We start from the raw sequence: 24116 nt of genomic DNA on the forward strand, positions 1-24116 counted from the left end.
TACTTTCATGGAATGGTTTCTTCCACCTGGAAAGGAAGACTTCCTCTCCAAACACCTAAAAACACTGGACTACAACTACCCATTTTCTCTCCATCACCATAAAAAAAATCCCTCAAGTTAATGTAAGGCTTGGAACAAATTCTATTAGAAACTAGTGCTGCATTTTATATTATGTTAGATGATCCCCATTGATGTTTAAAATGTAAATCAAAGTGATATGCTTGTTTGTGGCTTAGTGTTATGTTTGAAACCAGTCGTTCCATTTTATTTTTTTTGAAAATGGCTAAGCAAAGCAAAGCAAAGCTTAGCATAATTTCTGGTCCCAGTTACTGTGTCTGTGGTGACACAAGATTCATAAACAGCATTTATGCAAATTCTTGCAACTTTGGTGACTCAAACGTTCAATTAAATTAATATCCAAGCTCAATTACCAAGATTCTCATTGTGGCTTACAACAATTATACAATGGAGTAACAATTCCTTTCGAAAGCACTTTACACTTGGAAAAAAGAAAGAAAAGAAATAATTGCCATTTTGAGGTAACAAGAACTGGCTAGAAACGAACAGGATTTTTTTTTTAAAAAAAGCTCCAAATGTACAAGCATTGTGGGATGTTTAATTTGAAGAAAAAATGGTAAAAAAAAATAGCCAGTTTAAATATGATCTGATTCAAGCACGTGAAGATGCCGAAACCCACAGATTAAGAAAATAATAAATAATAATTTATTAAACTTATATGCCACCCAATTCCAAATGTCTCTGGATGGTTTACAATTGCTCAAAAACAATTAAAACGTTTTAAGAAAAAAAGAGAATAATACAAACAACTTGAAAAGAGAACAAGACAAAGAACAATAATGGCAAAGAAAATGAATCTAGAAGAGAACAGGAAGGAAGGGACATCAGTCATCCTTTCCAAAGACCTGGGCAAAAAGCCAAGTGTTTAAGGCCCTTCAAAACACCAACACGGTGGGGGCTGTTCAAATCTCAGGAGGAACCTCATCCATTTCCCTTTGTTCTATGGGAATCTGGGAGGTGTGCCTTCTGTGCTTTGGCACCTGCTCTCTGGAAAGATTCCTTCCCAGAGATCTATTTAGCTCCCATCCTGCTAGTCTTTAGAAACCTGGCTGCTAACCCAGAGGCTTTGGGGTAAGGTCATTATGCATTCCTGGATCAGGGGTGCTATTCAGCAGGTTCTGACAGGTTCTGGAGAACCGGTAGCCAAAATTATGAGTAGTTTGGAGAACTGGCAAATACCACCTCTGGCTGACCCCAGAGTGGGGTGGGAATGGAGATTTTGCAGTATCCTTCCCCCCCAGGAGTGGGGTGGGAATAGAGATTTTGCAGTATCCTTCCCCTGAAGTGGGGAGGGAATGGAGATTTTGCAGTATCCTTCCCCCCAGGAGTGGGGTGGGAATAGAGATTTTGCAGTATCCTTCCCCTGAAGTGGGGAGGGAATGGAGATTTTGCAGTATCCTTCCCATGGAGTGGAGTGGGAATGGAGATTTTGCAGTGTCCTTCCCCTGTACTGGGGTGGGAATGGAGATTTTGCAGTATCCTTCCCCTGGAGTGGGGAGGGAATGGGGATTTTGCAATGTCCTTCCCCCAGGAGGGGAGGGAATGGGGATTTTGCAGTATCCTTCCCCTGGAGTGGGGTGCAAATGGAGATTTTGCAGTATCCTTCCCCTGCCATGCCCACCAAGCAATGCCAACAGAACCGGTAGTAAAAAAATTGGAATTCCACCACTGGCCTGGATGGTTGGGGGTTGAATAATTGTCTGGATGCTTAGGTTCTTTTTACTGTTCTCTTATTATTTTCCTACTTTAAGGGTAAGCTGCCCAGTCCTTCTGCAACCAGGCAGCTTCTAAACCTACTTAATAAATAAACAAGCAAACATATTAGTCACATAGTGCTAAGATCCCAATTCTTAGATTCATCTGGCCGTGTCAAACCATTAGCTAGTTAGCAGGGGATAAGAAATGTTTCCTTTCTCTTGAGACTTCAGAAAGTTCAGACATGGCAATAATCATTTACATCCTGGATGCCCAATTTATGGGACTAGTGGGCACTTATGGCATGCGAAGAACATAAGGGATGCGTAGAGTTGCTAGGTCTGCTTCCAAAAAATAGCGGAAAAGCGGGGGGGAGGGGGGGGTTTAAGTAGTAAAAAAATAAAAAAAATGTTTACAATTAATTATATACTTTCTTACAAACATTTTAATATGCCATTTTAGGTCAGTCGACACAAGCTACAATACATTTTTAAAATGTGAACTGTACATAATTTTATAATATATTTTTATTTTAATCTCATCATTAATTTTTTCAGAGAATCGAGTTCAATGGATATTCGATCTTTGTCTCATTCTAACTTATGAAAAAAAAGGCAAAACGCGATTCTCCTATCCTTATTCTCTTAGACTGTACAGCTTTAGATTACGTACCATTTCATCATAAAGCTTTTGAATAAAAAAAATGTCCACTATTTTGTGAAAAAAAAATAGTGAACATAATGTGAAAAAAGGGGACTGTCCGCTCAAATAGTGGACACCTGGCAACCTGCGAAGAGCATCTCATAAAACAGCTGCTGCTTTATCTTGCATCTTACCTGTTTACAAAATGACCTTTGAACAGGGAGATATAACCCAGTTTCAAAACCACAGTTTAGCAGGCTGCTTGCTGTCACTGCTTCCTGCTACTCCTGATTATCTTTGTGTTTCTTCTGGACAACTATGCACCTCTGAAATTTATCTGTTTATTCAATTTCTATAGCCACTCATCTTAGCCAGGTGACTCTGGGCAGCTGATAATTCTAAAACTATAAACAGTTAAAGCAATTAGGAAGAATAAAAACTCCAACTCTTCCATCCTAATCAGGGTTCAACAACTAGATGCATATTTTTTCTTCTTCTGCCAATGATTATAGTTATTGGTCTGATGCAGGGGTGGATTTTACTTACCTTTACTACCAGTTCGCAATGGTGCCACGCGCACACATGCACAGAAGCTTCCTGATGATGTTGGGATCGGTGGGTGGAGCCTCCCGCCGGTTTTACTACCGGTTCTATAGAACTGGTCCGAATCGGGGGCAACCCACCACTGGTCTGACGTTCTTCCTTCCGAGTCCTTCCCAAGTGAACAGTCCTATGATATTGGGGACTAGACTGTGGATGCCAGTTTGGTCGTGGCCGAAGAGGTTGTAGAAAAAATACTTTTAAAAGCCGCTGACAATCCCAGCTGTGTTGCCTGACCATCAGAGGCTTTTAAAAGCATTTTTTTCTGCAACCTCTTAATGTGACCCAGTCACATTACCATACCCACCAAGCCACGCCTACAGAACCATTAATAACAAATTTTACATTTCACCACTGATTAAAATCATATAAACAATAAATTATAATCAATAAGACCACAGCCAAAAAGAAGTCAAAAGGCCTTCTGCAGCATGAGAAGTAAAAAATAAACATGTTTCTATATACATTAACATATTTACATATGAGTCCCTACACCGGCGCTGTGGCCTAGAGGTGAAGACACTTGCCTCTCACTTGGAAGGTTGAGAGTTCAATCCTAGGCAGCATCAGATGTTTCACTATCAAGGGCGCAAAGAAAAAATTTCTGCTGTGAACTCAGTGTAGGTGTCAGGAAGGGCAGCCAGCTCCATTCAGTTGCCCAGATTCCACCTGGATAAAAGGGATAACAAGGGTTGTAAAAGAAAAAAATATTTACATATGAGTCCTTCCTTGAGGGAGATGGGTCTTCCTTCCTTCCTTCCTTCCTTCCTTCCTTCCTTCCTTTCTTTCTTTCTTTCTCTTTCTATTTATTTATTTATTTATTTATTTATTTATTTATTTATTTATTTATTTATTTATTTATTTATTTATTTATTTATTTATTTATTTATTTATTTAAAAATATGCCAGCTTTTTCCTACCTGCCCTTCCTTCCTACCTATTGTCTCTGTAAAGTCTGGAAGGTGTAGTCCAACTGTCTCAAAAGCCTCAAGTGGTGAAGGCTAATGATGAATGTTATGTCATTTTGAAATGTTTTTTGGTCATTTTGAAATGTCTGAGCTGTTACAATATTCTCCCCCGTTTGCATTGTGTTATTTTGCAACCAGCTAGCCCTTTTAAAGTGTCCTCCCTTGCCTAACATTGATTATCCCATGAATTCGTTCTGGTTACAATCATCCGTCATACTGAAATATGAAAATCCTCTGTTGTTTAGTTAATCTTATTAAAAGACACCTTAGAATTCCCTGCAGGGTCTAGGAATCTTCCTGGGAATCCTCTATGAGAGGATATGACCTATAAGAACCAAAAACCTGTGAGAGCCACTGAAAACCATGACTCATTTCGCTAACTTGGCTATCTGTCAACGCTTATCATTCATCACCATTATTCCCTTCAATCAGCATCTCTCTATTCTGAGCAAAAAGGAGCTTTCTGTGCTATTTCTATGGCATTGTAGCAGAGACTCATGGAAACCAGGAGGTAGGGAGGTGGCTAGCATGTAACTCTCGTGTTTTTGAATCTGAATAACTAAAATGTGTGGACTTCAACATCCAGAGTTTCGCAGCCAGCAATGTACAGTAGTGGCCAAAATTGTGGAAACCTTTTAGGAAAAGTGTATTTTTTAAAGCTAGCTAAAAACACCACTTTGTTTTGGGAGTAGTACCATAAAATTATATATCAATGGAAAGATGATTTAATCAAGAATGTAACGCAATAACTTTTATGAAGGATTTGCTATTAGAATAGCAGTTACAGTATAAAGAAGAAAAGTGAAACACGTAGAAAAAATGAGATGTACAAAAATTATCACCATGTCAGTTAATCCTTAGTTGGGTAACCTTTAGCACGAATTATGGCTTTACAATGTCTTCCCATGGAGTGAACCTAGTCTTTTAGTTCTGCAGCTGTTATAATGTGAAACCAAGATTGAATGATTGCTTCTATTAACTGGGTTTTATTGCTGGGTCGCTTCTGACCAACAAGTTTTTTTAGTCGGGTCGATAGATTTTCAATTGGGTTAAGGTCTGGGCTATTCCCAGGCCATTCCAGCAGTGGAATAGGATTATCTTGAAACTCCAAAAAAAGTGGTGTTACTAGCCATCAAACCTCAAAAATACACTTTTCCCAAAAGGTTTCCACAATTTTGGCCACTACTGTATGCATATAAAAGTTGTTGAGATTTTGCAAAGACTGATATAACTAAAGACCGATGTGGGATTCTCCAAAGCTAGAGGAGGCCCAGTGAAGTTTATTCTCCCCAGTCTTTTAAGCTTTCAAGGGCAGGCTTTGAAAACAAAACAGAATAATAAAATAACAGAGATGGAAGAGACCTCGGAAGTCTTCTAGTCCAACCCCCTGCTCAAGCAGGAGATCTTATGGGGCTGCCCTTGAAGACCACTCGGAGGCTTCAGCTGGTGCAGAATGTGGCCACACAGGTTGTGATGGGAGTATCTCGATACTCCCATGTTACACCTCTCGTACGCGACTTGCATTGGTTGCTGGTTGCCCTCCGGGTGAGATTCAAGGTGCTGGTGATTACCTATAAGGCCCTATATGGCTTAGGCCCGGGATATTTGGGGGGCCATCTGCAGCCAGCAACAGCTGCCCATCGCCCGGTGCGTTCCCACAGAGAGGGCCTCCTCAGGGTGCTGTGGGTCAGACAGTGTCGGCTGGCGACTTCCACGGTGAGAGCTTTCTCTGTGGGCGCACCTACCCTTTGGAATCAACTGCCCCTGGAGCTCCGGGTGGCCCCCGACCTCCGCTCTTTCCGTCGCGACCTGAAAACGTGGCTGTTTCGTTTGGCTGGCCTGGACTGATGGGGTTTTAATTTTTAACTTGTTAGTCTTAATTGCACTTTTAACTGTTAAATGATGAGATTTGGATTTAATTTCTTTTTAACTTTTTCATTAGATGTTTTTTACTGTTGTGAGCCGCCCTGAGTCCAGCTGGAGATAGGGCGGCATATAAATCTCATTAAATAAATAAATAAATCTTATACCAGTGATGGCTAACCTTTTTGCTGTCGTGTGCCAAAAGCACGGGGGGGGGCATTTCGTGCGCACGTGCCTACACCCATAATTCAATGCGCCCCGCCCCCCCGTGCATGCATATACGACCCCCCCGCGCTTCCCCCACTTTTGTCATGCGATGGCATGGTGGGCCTGGTAGGCCCGAAAATCAGCTGGCTGGTGCACGCAAGCGCCGGACCTAAGCTAGGGCAATGCTCATGTGCCCACCGATATGGTTCCGCATGCCATGGCATGCAGATGGTTGCCCAATCTTTTCTTAAAAACCTCCAGTGTTGGAGCACCCACAATTTCTGGAGGCAAGTTGAGTACAGTAGTCTTCCTTTCTTTCCCCTGACTTCCCATTTAAAATACCAGCTCTGCTCTTTACCTGATCAGTCGGTTGTCTCAAAGCCTGGCAGTGTAGAAGGTGAGGGAGTTTGCTGTATGGGCAGGGATGGGCTTCAAAAATGTTAGCAAGGGGTTCTCTGCCTGGTTTCTGGGTGGATGTGGCCATGGTGGGCGTTGCCATGTCATCCTCCTGCACCATGGCGAGGGGGGGACGTTTTTGCCCTCCCCGGGCTCCAAAGGCTTTCCTTGAGCCTCCGGGAGGGCGAAAAGGGCCTCCCCAGGCTCCGGAGGCCCTCTGGAGGCCAGAAATGGGCCTGTTTCTGGCCTTCCCAAACTTCCGGTAGGCCCATTTTTCACCCTCCCCGAGCCTCCACGTGCACCCAGCACTTACCTGCATCCAAAACAGGCTGCGTGGAGACTCCTGAGAGGGGCGGGGTGGGATGGGGTGGGCGGGGCCAGGCAGGAGTGGGATTTGGGGGTTCTCTGAACTGCACAGAATCTTAACTAGAGGTTCTCCCGAACCCCTGCGAACCCCCAGAAGCCCACCCCTGTGTATGGGTCTCTTCAGGCTACTCCAGCAGTTTCTGTAGGGAAAGAAGAGGCAGAATCAAGAGGGGAATCAGTCTGAAATCATTATGTTCCTACAGGCGATCCAACTCCAGCCCCCCCCCCCCGAATTCCCTTAAACTCTTATCTAGTGCCAATTTAGTGCTGACCATTAGTTGACTAAATTCCTCTGTCTAGGCCTGAGCAACAAATCATCTTAACTGGAACTTAATGTGTGGTCTCAATTTTTCCCGCCTGACAGTTTCCTAATCTTTTAATTATCTTCTTGCTGGTGTCCCTCATGCTTCTTCTCCATCCTGCTTCCCCCTCCCCACTTTCTCCTGCATAGGAGACTTTATGCTCAAGAGGTGAAAAATTCATTCACTGCTTACTTATAAAATGGCTCCTTGCCACAAGAGTCAATCCCTTTTTGTCTTTTTTTTTTTAATTTAAAAATATTATTATTCAGACCTCACTGGAAACCGTGATTTAAGCCAATGATGGTGAACCTTTTGGGCTCGGTGTGTCAAACATTCAGAAAATGCCTAATTTGATTCGGCTGGTATGTCACTACTGCCCCCCCACCAGCAAAAGGAGCCTTGGTGGCGCAGCGGACTAAAGTGTTATTAAGTAGCACTTAGCTGCCAGCTGCCTGCAATTACTGCAAGTTCAAATCTCACCAGGCTCAAGGTTGTCTCAGCCTTCCACTCTTTCGAGGTAGGTAAAATGAGGATCCGTTGTGTGGGGGCAATAAGCTGACTTTGTATAAAAAAGAACACCGCTTAGGGGGGGGGCGAAAGCCCAACTAAGCAGGTATATACCAAAGTATGAAGGCTGTTGCTTAACGCATTGTAAACCGCCCTGAGTCTCCGGAGGAGGGCGGCATATAAATCAAACCAATAAATAAATAAATAAATAAAATAAACAATTCTTTACATATTTATTTAAAAGACACACAGTCCAATCATGTGTGCTGCTATGTATTATATAAAGAAACATCAAATAATTACAAAAATGAAAAACACGTAAAATAAACTCCTTTTAGAGAGTCCAGAAACCACGTGGGAGCCTACCCCATTCTCACAGAGCCTCTGCAGCCTCCGCAATTGTGCAAGAATGGGATGTGCTTTTGAGAATACTTATTGGGTATTGGTGAATGCTGGTACGCCACCCAAAATGTCATGGCGGGTCATCTTTGACACGCCTGTCATAGGTTCGCCATCACTGACTTAAGCATTTGGTGAAATAAGGATTCAGAAACATCCTCGTGAGAACAGAGTTGTTGGCTAACCTTATACCAAGAAACCAAGACGTCTACAGAAGTTGCTAGTGCTAATTTGGATGAGGGATTTTTCCCCACCAATCTCATAGTATAGGTCAGTGATGGCTAATCTTTTCTGGACCGAGTGCCCAAAGCGCAAGCACCCGGACACCCAAAATGCAATGGGTGCATGGCCCCCATGCATGTGTCCCACCCCCGTGCATGCACATGCAGCCCCCATACCACAACCTGCCCCCATCCATGCACATGTGGCCTCTGGCACGTGCCCTGCCCCCTGTGCATGCACTTGCGATCCCTGCACGTGCCCCACCCCAACGCATCACATGTGGCCCCCTGCACATGCCCTACTCATGTGTGTGCAGCCCCCCGCACATGCCCCCCTACGCATGTACGGCAGAGACCCGAAGATCAGCTGGCCGGTGGGAGGCACGCATGCATGCACAGCAGAGCTGAACTGGAGCAACAGCTCGCGTGCCATCAGAGATGGTGCTGCGTGCCATCTCTGGTACATATGCCACAGGTTCATCATCACGGGAATAGGCAGTCCTCAATGCGTGACCACAACTGAGCCCAAGATTTCTGTTGCTAAGTGAGACAGTTGTTAAGTGAATATGCCCTCTTTTAGGACCTTTCTTGCCACTGTTGTTAACTGAATCGCTGAAGGTTGTTAAGTGAATCTGGCTTCCCCATTGACTTTGCTTGTCAGAAGGTCACAAAAGATGATCACATGACCCCGGGACACTGCAATCATCATAAATATGAGTCCATTTCCAGGCATCTGAGTTTTGATATGTGACCATGGGGATGCTGCAATGATGGTGTTAGAAGAAATATCCTTCTGGGTTCAGCTCCAAGTGGGGAAAAAGACACTGGAAACATGGAGACTGCTTGGAAAGGTGGTTTAATGGTGGACAGGATCACATGGTTTGAGTTCCTGAACAGAAAAGGGGCACGAGACGCAGTGAGTCCCCAGGTTTCATGCTCTCTCTGGCTTTGAACTTCCTGGGGCCCCAAAAGAGTATCCTGATTGGTTGTCAGACTCCCAGGGGGTGGAGGTCTTAGCTATGATGTAATCTTCCCAGGTGCCATGTGGTGAGTTTCTGTTGCTAGATGGGTCCCATTGTGTTAGTTTCTGTTGCTAGATGGGTTCTATTGTGTTGCAGATGATGGTCCTTTGACAAAGGATTGGGTTTCTGCCTCTGGCCCATTAACAAAAAGGAGGCAGGAAGGTGAGAGCTGCTTTGTCTTTAAAACATGTTTCTCCATTTCTCATACAGGGAAACATAATATTCTGCCTTTTTAATATTTCATTTTAATATTAAAATATTTCATTCTTCTAGGAAAGGAGTGGCTGCTAACTTCCTACAATGGTAAATGTGAAAAACGGTCATAAGTCACTTTTTTTATTGCTGTTGTAACTTTGAACGGTCACTAAATGAACTGTTTTAAGTCACGGACAGTGGTGGCATTCAGCCAGTTTGGACCGGTTCAGGTAAACCGGTAATGTCGATTTGAGGGTGGCCCTGGCGCTATGCCATCCTATTTAGCCACGTTTTCTAAGACGCGTACATGCGTGCAAGCTGCGTGTCCTCACAAAGCACATTGTCAATTTTCAATGTGTGGCGAACCGGTGGTAAAATTATTTTGAAACCCACCTCTGGTCGTGGGCTACCTGTATGTATAATCTGGACCACCATTGGAGTTCAATACTTTTAATGCCGAAACAGAAGAGCCAAATTGTTGCCTCGCTCACAGGTAATAAAAGGGGCTTTGAAAATACATTAGGAAAAGTATTGTCTTCCTAACTGGAAATGTGTCCCAATATCTTCTCCTTTAAATAACATTACGAAGGCTGCCATTGGCAACCTAACAACCGTTTTCCCTTCCCCAGCGATCGTATTTCTGGAGTGGCATTACGGCTTTGAGAAAGCCATTAAAAAAATAGGGAGAAAGACTTTCGCAGGATTAACAAGATAGGGGAAACATGCAGAATGTGACTCTGAAACTCTGTCTAATCCCTTAATAATAGCTCCATTCTGGGTCACGTGACAGGGAAGAAAGAGGGAGGGGGGTTAGAATGGAGGAGTGGGCAACATTCTGAATGGCCGCCAGCTGCCTCTTCCATAGGTTTGCATTGGTGGATTTGTTTTCTCTGCAGTGCAAGGGTGATTTCTGAAGTTGATGTTTCTTTTTTAAATTGGCTTCTCAACCACCCTTAATTTGGCTCTCTGAACATCAGCATAAGTCTCTGGAACAGTGTATCTCAACCTTGGCAGCTTTAAGATGTGTGGACTTCACACCCAGAATTCCCCAGCCAGCATGCTTTAAGATGTGTGGACTTCAACACAGTGGTGGTATTCAGCCGGTTCTATCCGGTTCGGGTGAACCGGTAGTGGCGGCTTCAGGAGGCTCCGCCCACCTGCCCAGACGTCATCATGACCCATTTTTGATGCTCTGCACATGTGCAGAAGGTCCTGCACATGCACAGAGGTAGTGTGTGCAAGCGAAGTGAGCGCGTGCGCACACGCCCATTTGCGAACCGGTAGTGAAGGTTAGTGAACACCACCCCTGTTTCAACACCCAGAATTCCCCAGCCAGCATGCTTTAAGATGTGTGGACTGCAACACCCAGAATTCCCCAGCCAGCATGCTTTAAGATGTGTGGACTTCAACACCCAGAATTCCCCAGCCAGCATGCTTTAAGATGTGTGGACTTCAACACCCAGAATTCCCCAGCCAGCATGCTTTAAGATGTGTGGACTGCAACACCCAGAATTCCCCAGCCAGCATGCTTTAAGATGTGTGGACTGCAACACCCAGAATTCCCCAGCCAGCATGCTTTAAGATGTGTGGACTTCAACACCCAGAATTCCCCAGCCAGCATGCTTTAAGATGTGTGGACTGCAACACCCAGAATTCCCCAGCCAGCATGCTTTAAGATGTGTGGATTGCAACACCCAGAATTCCCCAGCCAGCATGCTTTAAGATGTGTGGACTTCAACACCCAGAATTCCCCAGCCAGCATGCTTTAAGATGTGTGGACTGCAACACCCAGAATTCCCCAGCCAGCATGCTTTAAGATGTGTGGACTTCAACACCCAGAATTCCCCAGCCAGCACGCTTTAAGATGTGTGGACTGCAACACCCAGAATTCCCCAGCCAGCACGCTTTAAGATGTGTGGACTGCAACACCCAGAATTCCCCAGCCAGCACGCTTTAAGATGTGTGGACTGCAACACCCAGAATTCCCCAGCCAGCACGCTTTAAGATGTGTGGACTGCAACACCCAGAATTCCCCAGCCAGCACGCTTTAAGATGTGTGGACTGCAACACCCAGAATTCCCCAGCCAGCACGCTTTAAGATGTGTGGACTGCAACACCCAGAATTCCCCAGCCAGCACGCTTTAAGATGTGTGGACTGCAACACCCAGAATTCCCCAGCCAGCATGCTTTAAGATGTGTGGACTTCACACCCACACATCTTCAAGCTGCCAAGGTTGAGAAACGCTGTTCCAGAGACTTTATGCCGATGTTCAAACAAATCTGGCCTCCTTAGCATAAATTCTTTCCAACATTCTGTTGGGCTGGAAAGAATAATAAGATAGAGAAAAGCAGGCTGAGCGTAGCTTTTGGAAATCTCTCCTATCCCTTTGCCAGTAATAACCGTAGAAAGCATCTGTATTCTCTTCTGCGAAGCAAAGTAAGGTGTTTCTGCTTCTGTTGTGTCAGGGTGGCAAGCACAAGGCAAGCAGCACACAAGCTCTAAATTATGAGACCAGGATGGAGGAGGTGGGGGCTTAGAAAGGAGCAGACAACTTCTGGAACTGCTGTCACACTATTCCTCCCACAGCGATGCATTGGGAAAGTTTTTCTACATGTTTCTCTCTGTTAGTTCAAGCTGGATTCAGCCAATTTTTGAACTTTTATTTTTATTTTGTTGGCTTCTCCTCCCACACCAGACTTGGCCCTTTTAGTTTTCAGAGAGTTTTCCTTCCGAGAGATACTGATGGACAGGAAATCCCAAGATCCTGTACATCATTTCTTCCTATATTCCTTTGGCTTGGAAAGAATCAAAATGAGTTTGACTTATTTCAGTGTGCTTCTAGGCAGTTTAATCAATTCAAACATGAGGTTTTTCTTATCTTTTTGATCCAGATGGTACTGCTGGTGAAATTCCACAGTGACTGGAGATTATTTGCTTTTAAGTTAATAACTTTTTTTTTTTTAAAAAAAGCATGAAATGAAAGGGATTTGATGAAATGGATAATATTCATGTTTTGCAACGTCTGGAATAATGGGGTTGAATATCCTGTTCTGCTAAAGCAGTGAAATTAAATAATGTGAAATTAGTTTCCTAAGAACTTAAAACCAGTTTGTTATAATAGTGAAAGAACTAAAGAACTAAATAGTGCATTAAACACCTGAAAAAAGATTTTATACAAGCTAGCTGCAATTGCCTTGCTGTTGAAGATGCAATTCAGGAGTTGAAACAGTAACTCATATAGTTTGGTCTTGTCTTATATTATTGTCACATTTTGGACTGAAGTCAACAGGGTTGTTAGTATGATTGGATTGGTTGCTATGTGCTAAAGCCCCTCTAGGCTATCGACTCTTATCAAGATAGGAAGAATGGATATTATGAGATGTCTATGGAGATTCTCAGTCATCCAGATCATGGTTGTTCTAAAGGTGCTTTTCCAAGAGGCAACTGGACTTTCTAGTTTTTCTTTGAAGTCGTTTCGCTTCTCATCCAAGAAGCTTCTTACAACATAGGAGAACAAACCCATCAGGACAAGATTCAGCAGTCCACCTGCATTTAAAAGGCAAAGGCCACTCTTTTGAAGACAGCAAAGTCCACCTTTTGCACAGAGAGGACCGCTGGTTTGAAAAACGGGTCAAAGAGGCCATCAATGTCAAATTGAACAGCCCTCTCTCAATAGAGGGGGAGGATACAACATCATCTATCTCCAATCTACAACACAGTCCTTTCAACAGTTCCAGGAAGACTCCACACCAGGGGTGGGTTCTAACATTTTTTACTACTGGTTCTGTGGGTGTGGCTTATTTTATGGGCGTGGTTTGATGGTCATGTGACAATTCTTTAGGATTTAGCAGAGGTACCAGTCTACCAGGCTTTTAACTGCTTGCAGAGCTGTACCAGTCTAACCATTTGTTCTTGGAGGCACCGGTCTACCCATTTGTTTTTCAAGTGCACTGGTCTACCACCACACTGCCTTTTAACACTGATTAGCCGTAGGGTGGCCCTTTGAAGCCCCACGGCAAGAGTTTAAACAGTTTTTTTCCTTCTAGCCAATCAGCTGGGACTCAGGAGGCAGCGAATAGATTGGGGGTGGGGCCAAATAAAAGGTAAGAATAACGCGGGGGGGGGGGGCAGAGGGCCCAGCTCCTGAACAAAGAGAACCAGTTCGGTGATGTCATATCGTCACCACTACTGGCTCAGCCGAACCGGGCCGAACTGGGAGGAACCCACCACTGCTCCACACCCATTTGCACCATTCAGGTGACTCTGATGACACAGATAAACCTCCAGGTGGCCTTAAAGACTTGCTAAAAGAAGGCAAATGACCAGCTGTTTGCAAGCAGCATAAATCCTTCCATTCCTCACCATCCAGTCAGAGCTGAAGAACCTTCTTGGCTGAGAAATGAAACAGCTTCAAAGAAAAACCAGAAAGTCTAGTTGCCTCTTGAAAATGGTATATTTTGAGATGGCAACTGGCTAATAGGATAACTATACAACAGTGGTCGATGAACTCTACATTTGATTCAGAGCAATACAGGTAGTCCTCGACTTCTGACCACAATTGAGCCCCAAATTTCTATTACAAACTGAGACATTTGTTAAGTGAGTTTTGCCTCATTTTATGACCTTTCTGGCCCCAGTTATTAAGTGAATAATTGCAGGTGTTAAATCGTAACACAATTGTTAGGTGAATCTGGCTTCCCCATTGACTTTACTTGTCAGAGGTTGCAAAACCTGATCACATGACCCTGGGACACTGCAACCGTCATAAATGTGAGTCAGTTGCCAAGCGTCTGAATTTTGATCACATGACCATGGGGATGCTGCAATGGTCCTAAGTGTGAAAAAAGGTCATATAGGTCACTTTTTACAGTGCCGTTGTAACTTTGAACATCACTTAATGAACTATTGTAAGTCGAGGACTATCTGTAGTTTGCTGATACATGCAGGTGGTCAACAACTTTTTGTAACAAAGGAACAAGACTTTGGGGTAATATGGTGGAGTTTTCTTTTTTGTTCTGCTTATAGTTCATTTTATATTTTATTTGCTTATTACATACCAAGTAAATCCTATAGTGCTAATATTATTGCAGAGATACATTTTCTTCTGTTAGCTTGTTGTAATAAAATAACATATTAAAACAATGAAATCATCAGTTATCTAACCCCGGACTACTACAGAAGCTAATTTTTAAGCAAACATATGAATTTGGAATGGCGCAGGGGGGAAGCTCCTCTTCTTTCCCATGCCTGCAGCCGAAACTTTGTCTGAAACAGACAATCATGCTTGCTCAACGGGAAGAAGCCGGAAGAAGCCAGGGCTTATCATGATGTGTGAATCTTTACAAACGAAACCCCCAGTGATTTACATAATCAGGTTCAAAGGCAGTTCAGAAGTTTGTCTCATGGTGGCAGAGAAAGAAATGGAGCATCGCTGGCTTGCATGGCCCCCATGGTTGCACTGCATTGCCCCCATTCTTTTTTAACTGCCATATCTCACTGAGTTTGTTTATGCATATAAATAAACTTAATTCATGTATAAATACCAGTTAAAAAGAGAACAACCAGTCACGCATTCAGCCTCTGGTTACAGCTACATAAACATATTACAAGCAGAAAAATAAGAGGAAGCCAACAATAGAAGGGGAGAGGGGAAAGAGAGATGGTACAGCCAAAAGGAACAATAACGGGGAGAAAAAAAAATCAGTGGGAAAGTGAATTACTCAGTTGTTATAGAAAAGCCACTCAACTCTCCTGCCTGTTCATCAACAGCCAGAACATCCCTTAGCCCTCTTCAGGTTCCTTTTAGGTTTTGCAGAAGCCCAAAGGAACCAAGTGGGCTTCTGCCTCTGATGGCTACCCCGATAATAGCTTCACGACAAATTGCAGACACAACGGGCAACGACACGTCTTTGTGGCTGACCAGACAATCAGCACCGGTGTGCACCTTTCTGCCTTTGCAGCCTGCTATTTCCTCGCTGGCGCTGCTGTGAATTATTTACACTTGGAAAGCTCACCCAAGAGAAGGGGCGCCGGGAGAGAAATGCATGCACGCTCTCTCACGCATGCTGAAGAAATTGGTTACCGCATATGTAATTTATGCTGTGCAAAATGAGCTTCTCCTCGCCTTCCCCACCTCTCTCCATCGTCCCTCCCCCCCGGCAGCACTAATTTAAAAGGATATTGTCCAATACCTTGTGGTGAGGCTTTTTATAGTCTGCCAAACCCTCACAGAGATGTTTGCATAATTTCTATTGTTTATTCTTTTCCCAGTGTAACTACAAGATTCGGGAGAAGAATGCAGTTTTTTTTCCCCTGGAAGTGAAATTTGGTTCAAGGGAGCAAATCTAAACTAGCCACTGTTCTACAATGGAGCTAGATCACGTAAAGTAGCGGTCCCCAACCTTCCTGGCACCAGGGACTGGTTTTGGAAGAAAAATTGTCTTCCACAGACTGGGGTGTGTGTGTTTTTTTGCATGCAGCCTAGATCCTGTAGATGTGCAGATGAAGCTTTGCTTATTCACCTGTCGCTTGTGTGTCCCAGTTCCTAACAGGCCAGGGACTGGTACCTGTCTGTGGCCCAGGGGTTGGAGACCCCTGAAGTAAAGATTTCATATCCAGCATCAAGCCCTGTAAATATCACAGAAAGGGAGAAAAATGACTCATTTACCAATTTGAAAGGGTAATCCTCACCCTTTACCATGTGTGCACCAACTCCCCAAATTCCCCAGCCAGAATGAAGAAGTTCATGCTTCTTTTGTCAAGGCTGAGGAAGAGTGAAATGAACAGAATGAAATGAACTGAAAAAGCTTTTCGGATGGGAAGCTAAATGTTTTCAAAGAAAAACTAAGAAAGTCCAGTTGCCTTTTGGAAAATCACCTTTGGGACAATCGTGACCTGAATGATTGAGGATTTCCATAGACACCGAGGAGCACTGATTTGGATAGAGCTATTATTTTGAGAACAGAGTAAAAAGCTAAATTCTTTTTCAAGGTTGACTTCAGCTCTGAGTGAAATGGAAACACACAGCTTGCTTTCTTGGCAATGAAATGGTAGCTATCACCTTATCCAGTTTCTTTCTTTTTACTCTCTCTATCCATCCATCCATCCATCCATCCATCCATCCATCCATCCATCCATCCATCCATCTCCCATACATACTTTAAACCAGAGATGGGGAATGATGGCCCCTTTATGATTTGTGGACTTCAACTTTCAGAATTCCTGAGCCAGTAAGAATTCTGGAAGTTGAAGTCCACAGGTTATAAAAGGGCCATCGTTCCCCACCCCTGCCTTAAACCCTCAACACCTGGCTCTTCCACCAGAGCCTTGGGGTGCAATCAGTGATGGATCCTTCCTTTAAAGCTTTGATCTCTTTGATGGTGATACCAGGAGCCACCCTTCCCCAAAAGCAAAAGAAATAAGCAGAATTCAAATTTTCAGCGTAATTGAAATTAAACTGAGTCAGTGCATCTAATCCGATAACATTTTCACACTACTAAGTTTTGCTCATTTCAAATGTCCACTGGAGTTGGGCAATAGATAAATCATCCATCATCCATCATCATCATCATCATCATCATCATCATCATCATCATCATCATCATCATCATCTTTTTGGAAGTTTTGGAGGACTGGGCTGCACTCAAGGCTTGAAAGTTGAATGAAGCTTCAAATTGCACACTTTTTAATCAGGAAGAGACATTCAATCTGGGGATGAGGACCTGAGTCATGGCTACAGGTGATCCAGAAGAATTTCCATGGTCCAAAATGGGAAGCTAAACATGTTATAAAACTCATATTCAGTTGAATTATTACCTTATTCACAAATACTGCCCTTCAACTTCCTTTGTAATCCTTTCTTTCATTGCCTTTTTATTAGTGACTGTCAAAGGAACCCTATAGCTCTCGGGGAAAAAGAAGCATTAAATAAATAAACAGGCATATTGTGTACCTGCTTAACAACAGTGTGTGTGCATCTTTATGGAAAGACAAAGCCAAGGAGGATAACACTGTCTCGTTTGGCTTTAGATAATTTATTCCTGATTTATTTTAGTTAGGCAGCCCAATCCTTGTACTATCCTTGGGGAGTGAAAAACTCCATCTTCTGGAAGGCATGTGCTACCTCTTGCCTTCTCTAGATTACCTGATCAGTATTGTTATTATTATCCTTACCTGGAACTCCCACGGCTTCCCACTTAATGACCTATGCATTTTGAGTTTACAACAGGAACCAGGACTGCTGGGATTGACACTGCTAAGCAATGTGGTCATGTGATATTGTGCTCTCTGACTGCATTGCTTAGCAATGGAAAACCTAGTCCCAATTGCCATTACAACCTGACTACCTGCATTATATAGTGTTAGAGTGCAGTACCGCAGGCTATTTCTGCTGCCAGCAATTTGGCAGTTCAAATCTCATCAGGCTCAAGATTGACTCAGGCTTCCATCCTTCCGATAGGCTGATTCTGTAAACGGCTTAGAGAGGGCTGTAAAAGCACTATGAAGCGGTATATAAGTCTACTTGTTATTGCTATTATAATAGCCTATGGTCTGTTTAGATATTTATCAGTTTTATGACAAGACGAATGAGCCCAAATGAGCAGAGTGAAATTTATGAGGGAAAAATGTGAAGTCTTGTTTCTGGGAGGGAAAAAATGAAAGGCAGAATGCAGGATGGATGGATGGATGGAGGAAGCAGGAGGTTCTAGATGTTTTACTATGGTTAATCCTCAAATTACAACCATTTATTTAGTGATTGAAGTTACAATGGCACTAAAAAAATGACTTATGACCGTTTTTACAATTATGACCACTGCAGCATCCCCAACATTATGTGATCAAAATTCAGAGTCTTGACAACTGGCTCATGTTTATGATGGTTGCAGCTGTGGTGGGATTCACCGGTTGTAACAACCGGTTTGCTTCGCGTGACCTTCGGAGGCCAGAAATGGGCAGATTTCTGGACTTCCAGTACTTCTGGTAGGCCCATTTTTCACCCTCCCCAGGCTCCAGAGATTTTCTTGGAGCCTCCAGGAGGGCAAAAACGGCATCTCCCAGGCACCAGAGGCCCTCCAGAGGACGGAAACAGGCCCCTTTCCGGACTTCCGGTAGGCCCGTTTTTCACCCTCCCAGAGACTCCGTGAACGCCCTGCACTTACCTGGCATCCAAAATGGGCCACTTGGAGACTCCTGGGAGGGGCGGGGAGGGGTTAGCAGGGTTAGCCAGTCCTTGGAACAACCGGTTCACCGAACCAGATTAAAATTAACATCCGGTTCACCTGAACCAGTCCGAACTGGCTGAATCCCACCCCTGGGTTTCAGTGTCCCAGGGTCATGTGATCATCTTTTGTGACCCTCTGACAAGCAAAGTCAAAGGGAAAGCCAGATCCATTTAACAACTGTATTATTAACTTAATAACTGTAATGATTTACAACTGTGCAACAAAAGTTGTAAAATGGGGCAAAACTCATTTAACGACTGCCTTGCTTAACAACAGGAATTCTGAACTCAATTGTGGTTGTAGGTTGAGGACTACCTGTATATTATAAGTTGAACATAAGACAATGATTTGATGTCATGGTTAAAAAGGCAAATGCTATTTACTCATGTATTAATAGGAGGGTAGAGCCCAGATCACAGTAATTGCTCCTTTCTAGTCTGCCATACTCTTTTGAAATATAGTAACCATCTTGGGGCAGATGTGAAAGCATGAACATTTCCTTCCCATGATATGCTCCACTAGGATTTTGAGGCAACCTGAAGAACACTGGACCACATCTGGTACCCAATCATAGAACTCGAGCTGTTGAGCTATTAACCAGCCTCAAAGGCTGTGAATCTTACTAATGATTAACCAATAATAATAATAATCTCAGCCATGCAATAAAAAGAAGACAGCACTCTGGAGAGCAGAGGAAGAGTCACAAGTCTCTGGAAGAGCAGATAAGGCTGCTGACTCTCTCTGGGGAAAGACAACAAAGCAGGGGTGAAATCCAGCAGGTTCTGGAGAACCGGTAGCGGAAATTTTGAGTAGTTCGGAGAACCGGCAAATACCACCTCTGGCTGGCCCCAGAGCGGGGTGGGAATGGAGATTTTGCAATATCCTTCCCCCTGGAGTGGGGAGGGAATGGAGATTTTGCCCTGCCCTGTCCACCAAGCCACACCCACCAAGCCACGCCCACAGAACCGGTAGTAAAAAAATTTGGATTTCACCACTGCCCCTGAATGTGTTTGCATAGGTGTTTGTGGAAGGAAGATTCATGTGAGATGCAAGAGCAGAGAGTGAGAATTTGCAGCTGAGTGAATGGAGCAGCTGTCAGGACAAAGTGTAGCTTCGCTGGGGACTGATGGGGAAGGAGGAGGCTTGGACTTCAGCAAAGCAACAGCAGACACACTGCAAGGGGAAGCAGAGCCCAGCAGAGAGGCTGAGAGCCCACAGCTAGTCAGCAGCTGGTAAAGGTCTTCTCTCTCCGCAATCCTCCAGCACAGATTGAGAAACTGCAAAGCCAACACTTCAGCAGCAGCTCAGAATAGTAGCTGGCAGCAACAGAAGCCAACTAACTTGAAGGTGGATAATAGCAGCTAATGGCTTTGTTGTAAGATCAGGCAACAAAAGAGAATCAAATTGTTCATAGGACTGTTTATTAAGAATTAGACAGATGTCAGTATAAGTATTTATATCAAGTGTAATGTAGCATGAAAGCTAGCTTGGAGTAGTGGTGAAGTCATCAGCCTAGAAACTTCATCAGTGGTGAAGTCATCAGTAGCGGTGAAGTCATCAGCCTAGAAACCAGGAGACCATGGGTTCTAGCCCCATCTTAAGCACAAAGTGAGCTGTGGGTGACCTTGGGCCAGTCACTCCTTCTCCTCCCTAGAAAGCAGGCAACGGCAAAATATTTCCAAAATTATTGCTAATAAAGGTTTAGTGACTTGGCTGTGAGGTTGTCTTGAAGGCATAAGCTTCCAGGGGAGGCATGATAGCAAACTGTAGATGTCTCCATGGAATCAGAGCTGACCATCGTATGCAGAATCAGTGAATAGAGCAGCTCTTCAGAAACTCTGAACAAAATGAGGACGGGAGATTGCCGACATGTCCTCCAGACAGCAGCTCCTTACAAAGAGACTGCAGGTGAGAAGTCTCCCATGGGTGTGACTGCTTGGAGATGACAGGAATAGTCATGTTGTCTCAGTCACGGCCTTTCATAGGACACTGTTTGCTAATTTCACTTTCAAATTACTTTCAAAAATTGTTTTAAGCTACTCTTAGGCTATTACAACCCTTAGAGAAATTTGAAAATGTTGGGCGAGTTACCCTTGAATCCTCAATGAAAGAAAAACTTAATCATAAGCTTAAAAATTTAAAGAAATTTGAATAAACAATACAAAGCTAAATCAGATTTTGATCTTAGAAACTTCGGAATGGACTAAGACTGAGTCCAGATAAATTTGGAATACAGAAACTTTTACAAAGATTTTGGTGTTAATGTTAAAGAAAAAACAACTTCTCATGGGAAATAGCCTTGTTTTGTTTTTTGCAAGACGTAACAATGAATAAGTAATTATATGATTTTAAAGCAGAGGAGGAAAAAAAAGCCTATTTCTGAGGTAATAAATTGTGACCTACAGATGATGCAAAACATTGTAAAACTGAAAATATTAAAGAGGCTTGAAACAAAAAGGAGGGGAAAAAAAGTAGCCACCACAGAACAATGTCAGTCATGATATCTGCCTTATGAATAGACTGTCCAAAATGTATTATATTTTCTTGGACATTTTACTGTTTCTCTTCTCAAAGTTTTGTATTAGATTTTACTATTATAATTGACAATTTTAATAAAAATTATATATATGAAGCAGTGGTGGGTTTCAAAATTTTTTACTACTGGTTCTGTGGGCATGGCTTGGTGAGCATGGCTTGGTGGGCATGGCAGGGGAAGGATACTGTAAAATCTCCATTCCCACCCCACTCCAGGGGAAGGATATTGTAAAATCTCCATTCCCACCCCACTCCAGGGGAAGGATACTGTAAAATCTCCATTCCCACCCCATTCCAGAGGAAGGATACTGTAAAATCTCCATTTCCTCCCCAATCCAGGGGAAGGTTACTGCAAAATCCCCATTTCCTCCTGATCAGCTGGAACTTGGGAGGCAGAGAATAGATGGGGGCGGGGCCAGTCAGAATTTTTACTACCGGTTTTCCGAACTATTCAAAATTTCTGCTACCGGTTCTCCAGAACTGGTCAGAACCTGCTGAAACCCACCTCTGATATGAAGATTGACCTGAAGCATTAGAATAAGTTAGTAAAGGTTCCCCTCGAACATATGTGCTAGTCGTTCCTGACTCTAGGGGGCGGTGCTCATCTCCGTTTCAAAGCCGAAGAGCCAGCGCTGTCCAAAGACATCTCCGTGGACATGTGGCCGGCATAACTAAATGCCAAAAGCGCATGGAACACTGTTACCTTCCCACCAAAGGTGGTCCCTATTTTTCTACTTGCATTTTTTATGTGCTTTCGAACTTCTAGGTTGGCAGAAGCTGGGACAAATAACGGGAGCTCACCCCGTTATGCGGCACTAGGGATTAGAAAATAAATTTGTTAAGCTTTTTATGTACAGTATGTTTTATGTACAGTAATAAAATCTCCCTGGAAACACTGAGGGAAAGAGATAATAACAGTCTCTTTGCTGGTGGTCTTCCTTTTCTCAAAAGAGCCCCCTCATTGGATTGTAATCTGAAAACAATATCAACGAAGTGGAATGAGTTGAGACAAGAGCTGCTAAGAAGGTGAGGGATTCAAGAACCAAGTCCTATGAGGGACAATTAAAGGAACTACAGTGGGCCTCGTTAGCCTGCAGAGGAGAAAATGGAGAAAAGGTAGAATTACATTCTTCAGATATCTGAAGGAATGTTATAAAGAGGAGGAAGTGGTCTCTATGGCCTTGAAGGACAGATTCAAAATCAATGGAATGCAGGGAAGCGTATTCAGGTGCACTTGAGGAGGGATTTCTGATGAGAGGAATTGTCAACTAGCAAAAGAACTTGTCTCAAGAAATGGAATGTTGTTCTTCACCAGAAGGAGCTGGATAGCCATACATCTGAAATGCTTTACACATTAAGTACTAAATGACCTCTGAAGACCCTTCTAACCATATGACTCTACAATAGGGTTGTATTTGGTCTGAATGATAAAACAGTGGTGCTTCAAGTCTGTAGAGATTCTCAGTCATCTAGGCCAGGAGTTTCAGACTTGTGGACTTCAACTCCCAGAATTCCTCAGCCAGCAAATTCTGGGAGTTGAAGTCCACAAGTCTGAAAGTTGCCAAGGTTGGAGACCCCTGGCCTAGGCCATGGTTGTCCCAAAAGTGCTTTTTTTCAGGAGGCAACTGGACTTCCTTGTTTTTTCTTTGAGGACGTTTCGCTTCTCATGCAAGAAGCTTCTTCAGCTCTGACAGGATAGTGCGGAATGGAAGGATTTATACTCCTTGCAGACAGCTGGTCATTTGCATCCTTTTAGAGGGTCGTTGAAGCACTTGGAGGTTGATCTGTGTCTTCAGGGTTACCTGAGTAGTGCTCCTGGTTCCTGTAATCTGCAATTCCCCTCCCACTCTGGAAATCCATTCCTATTCCCACACCATTCAAAAGATGTCAAGAGCTGAAGAAGCTTCTGGGATGAGAATCAAAACATCCTCAAAGAAAAAACAAGAGAGTCCAGTTGCATCCTGGAAAAAAAAAAGCACCTTTGAGACATTGGTGCTTTAGCAGTCCTATGCAAGGGCCAATGAAGAATATATTTTTTGTTCATTACAAGAATAATTTGTTGAAATAAATTGTTATATGTACCAGAAATTGACCACCTGGAATCTGAAGATATATTGGACTAGACCTCCAAAAGCTCCTGCCAGCATAGACAGTGATGGTGATAGTTACTGTTCAAAATATTTGAAGATCTAGGATTAACTATCCTTGGTGTAGAACCTTTTCTCAAATAAAGCTTCACTGAACTCAGGGGATTTTACTTCTGAAAGCAGATGACCTGAAGGCATCTGGAAAATAGCAGTGGACAGCACCCCTCTTTGCTGCAGCCAAGAAATAGCAATAGCACTTAGACTTAAAAATACTTCATAGTACTTTTACAGCCCTCTCTAAGCGGTTTACAGAGTCAGCCTATCGCCCCCAACAACCTGGGTCCTCATTTTACCCACCTCGGAAGGATGAAAGGCTGAGTCAACCTTGAGTTGGTGAGATTTGAACTGCTGAACTGCATCTAGCAGTCAGCTGAAGTAGCCTGCAGTACTTCATTCTAACCACTGCACCACCTTAGCTCAAATACTATCTTCCATCTTCCTGCCAAGCTGACTCCTTCTCTGATCTATTAAATTCAGATCCCCTATTCTGAAAGAGTTTGAGATAAATCACCCAAACTTTGAATAGCTAGCACATGAAATAAATATCTAGGAAGCAGATATGGAGTGAGTAATTTCCTTGTGGTAAAGAGCCACACTTTTATTTTTGGGGGGCTTTGAAGACCATAAGAAGGTTAGCAGATGACCCCAAGACATTACTGCAGTTGGCAAAGCTCCAGATTTCCACCCATTATTTGTAGTAGGCTGGGACATGGTAGGGGAGTGAAGTAAATGTCAATGTAAATAAAGGTAA

Source organism: Pantherophis guttatus, chromosome 1 (assembly GCF_059756535.1).
Source record: "Pantherophis guttatus breed Tessera chromosome 1, ASM5975653v1, whole genome shotgun sequence".
Taxonomy (NCBI): domain Eukaryota; kingdom Metazoa; phylum Chordata; class Lepidosauria; order Squamata; family Colubridae; genus Pantherophis; species Pantherophis guttatus.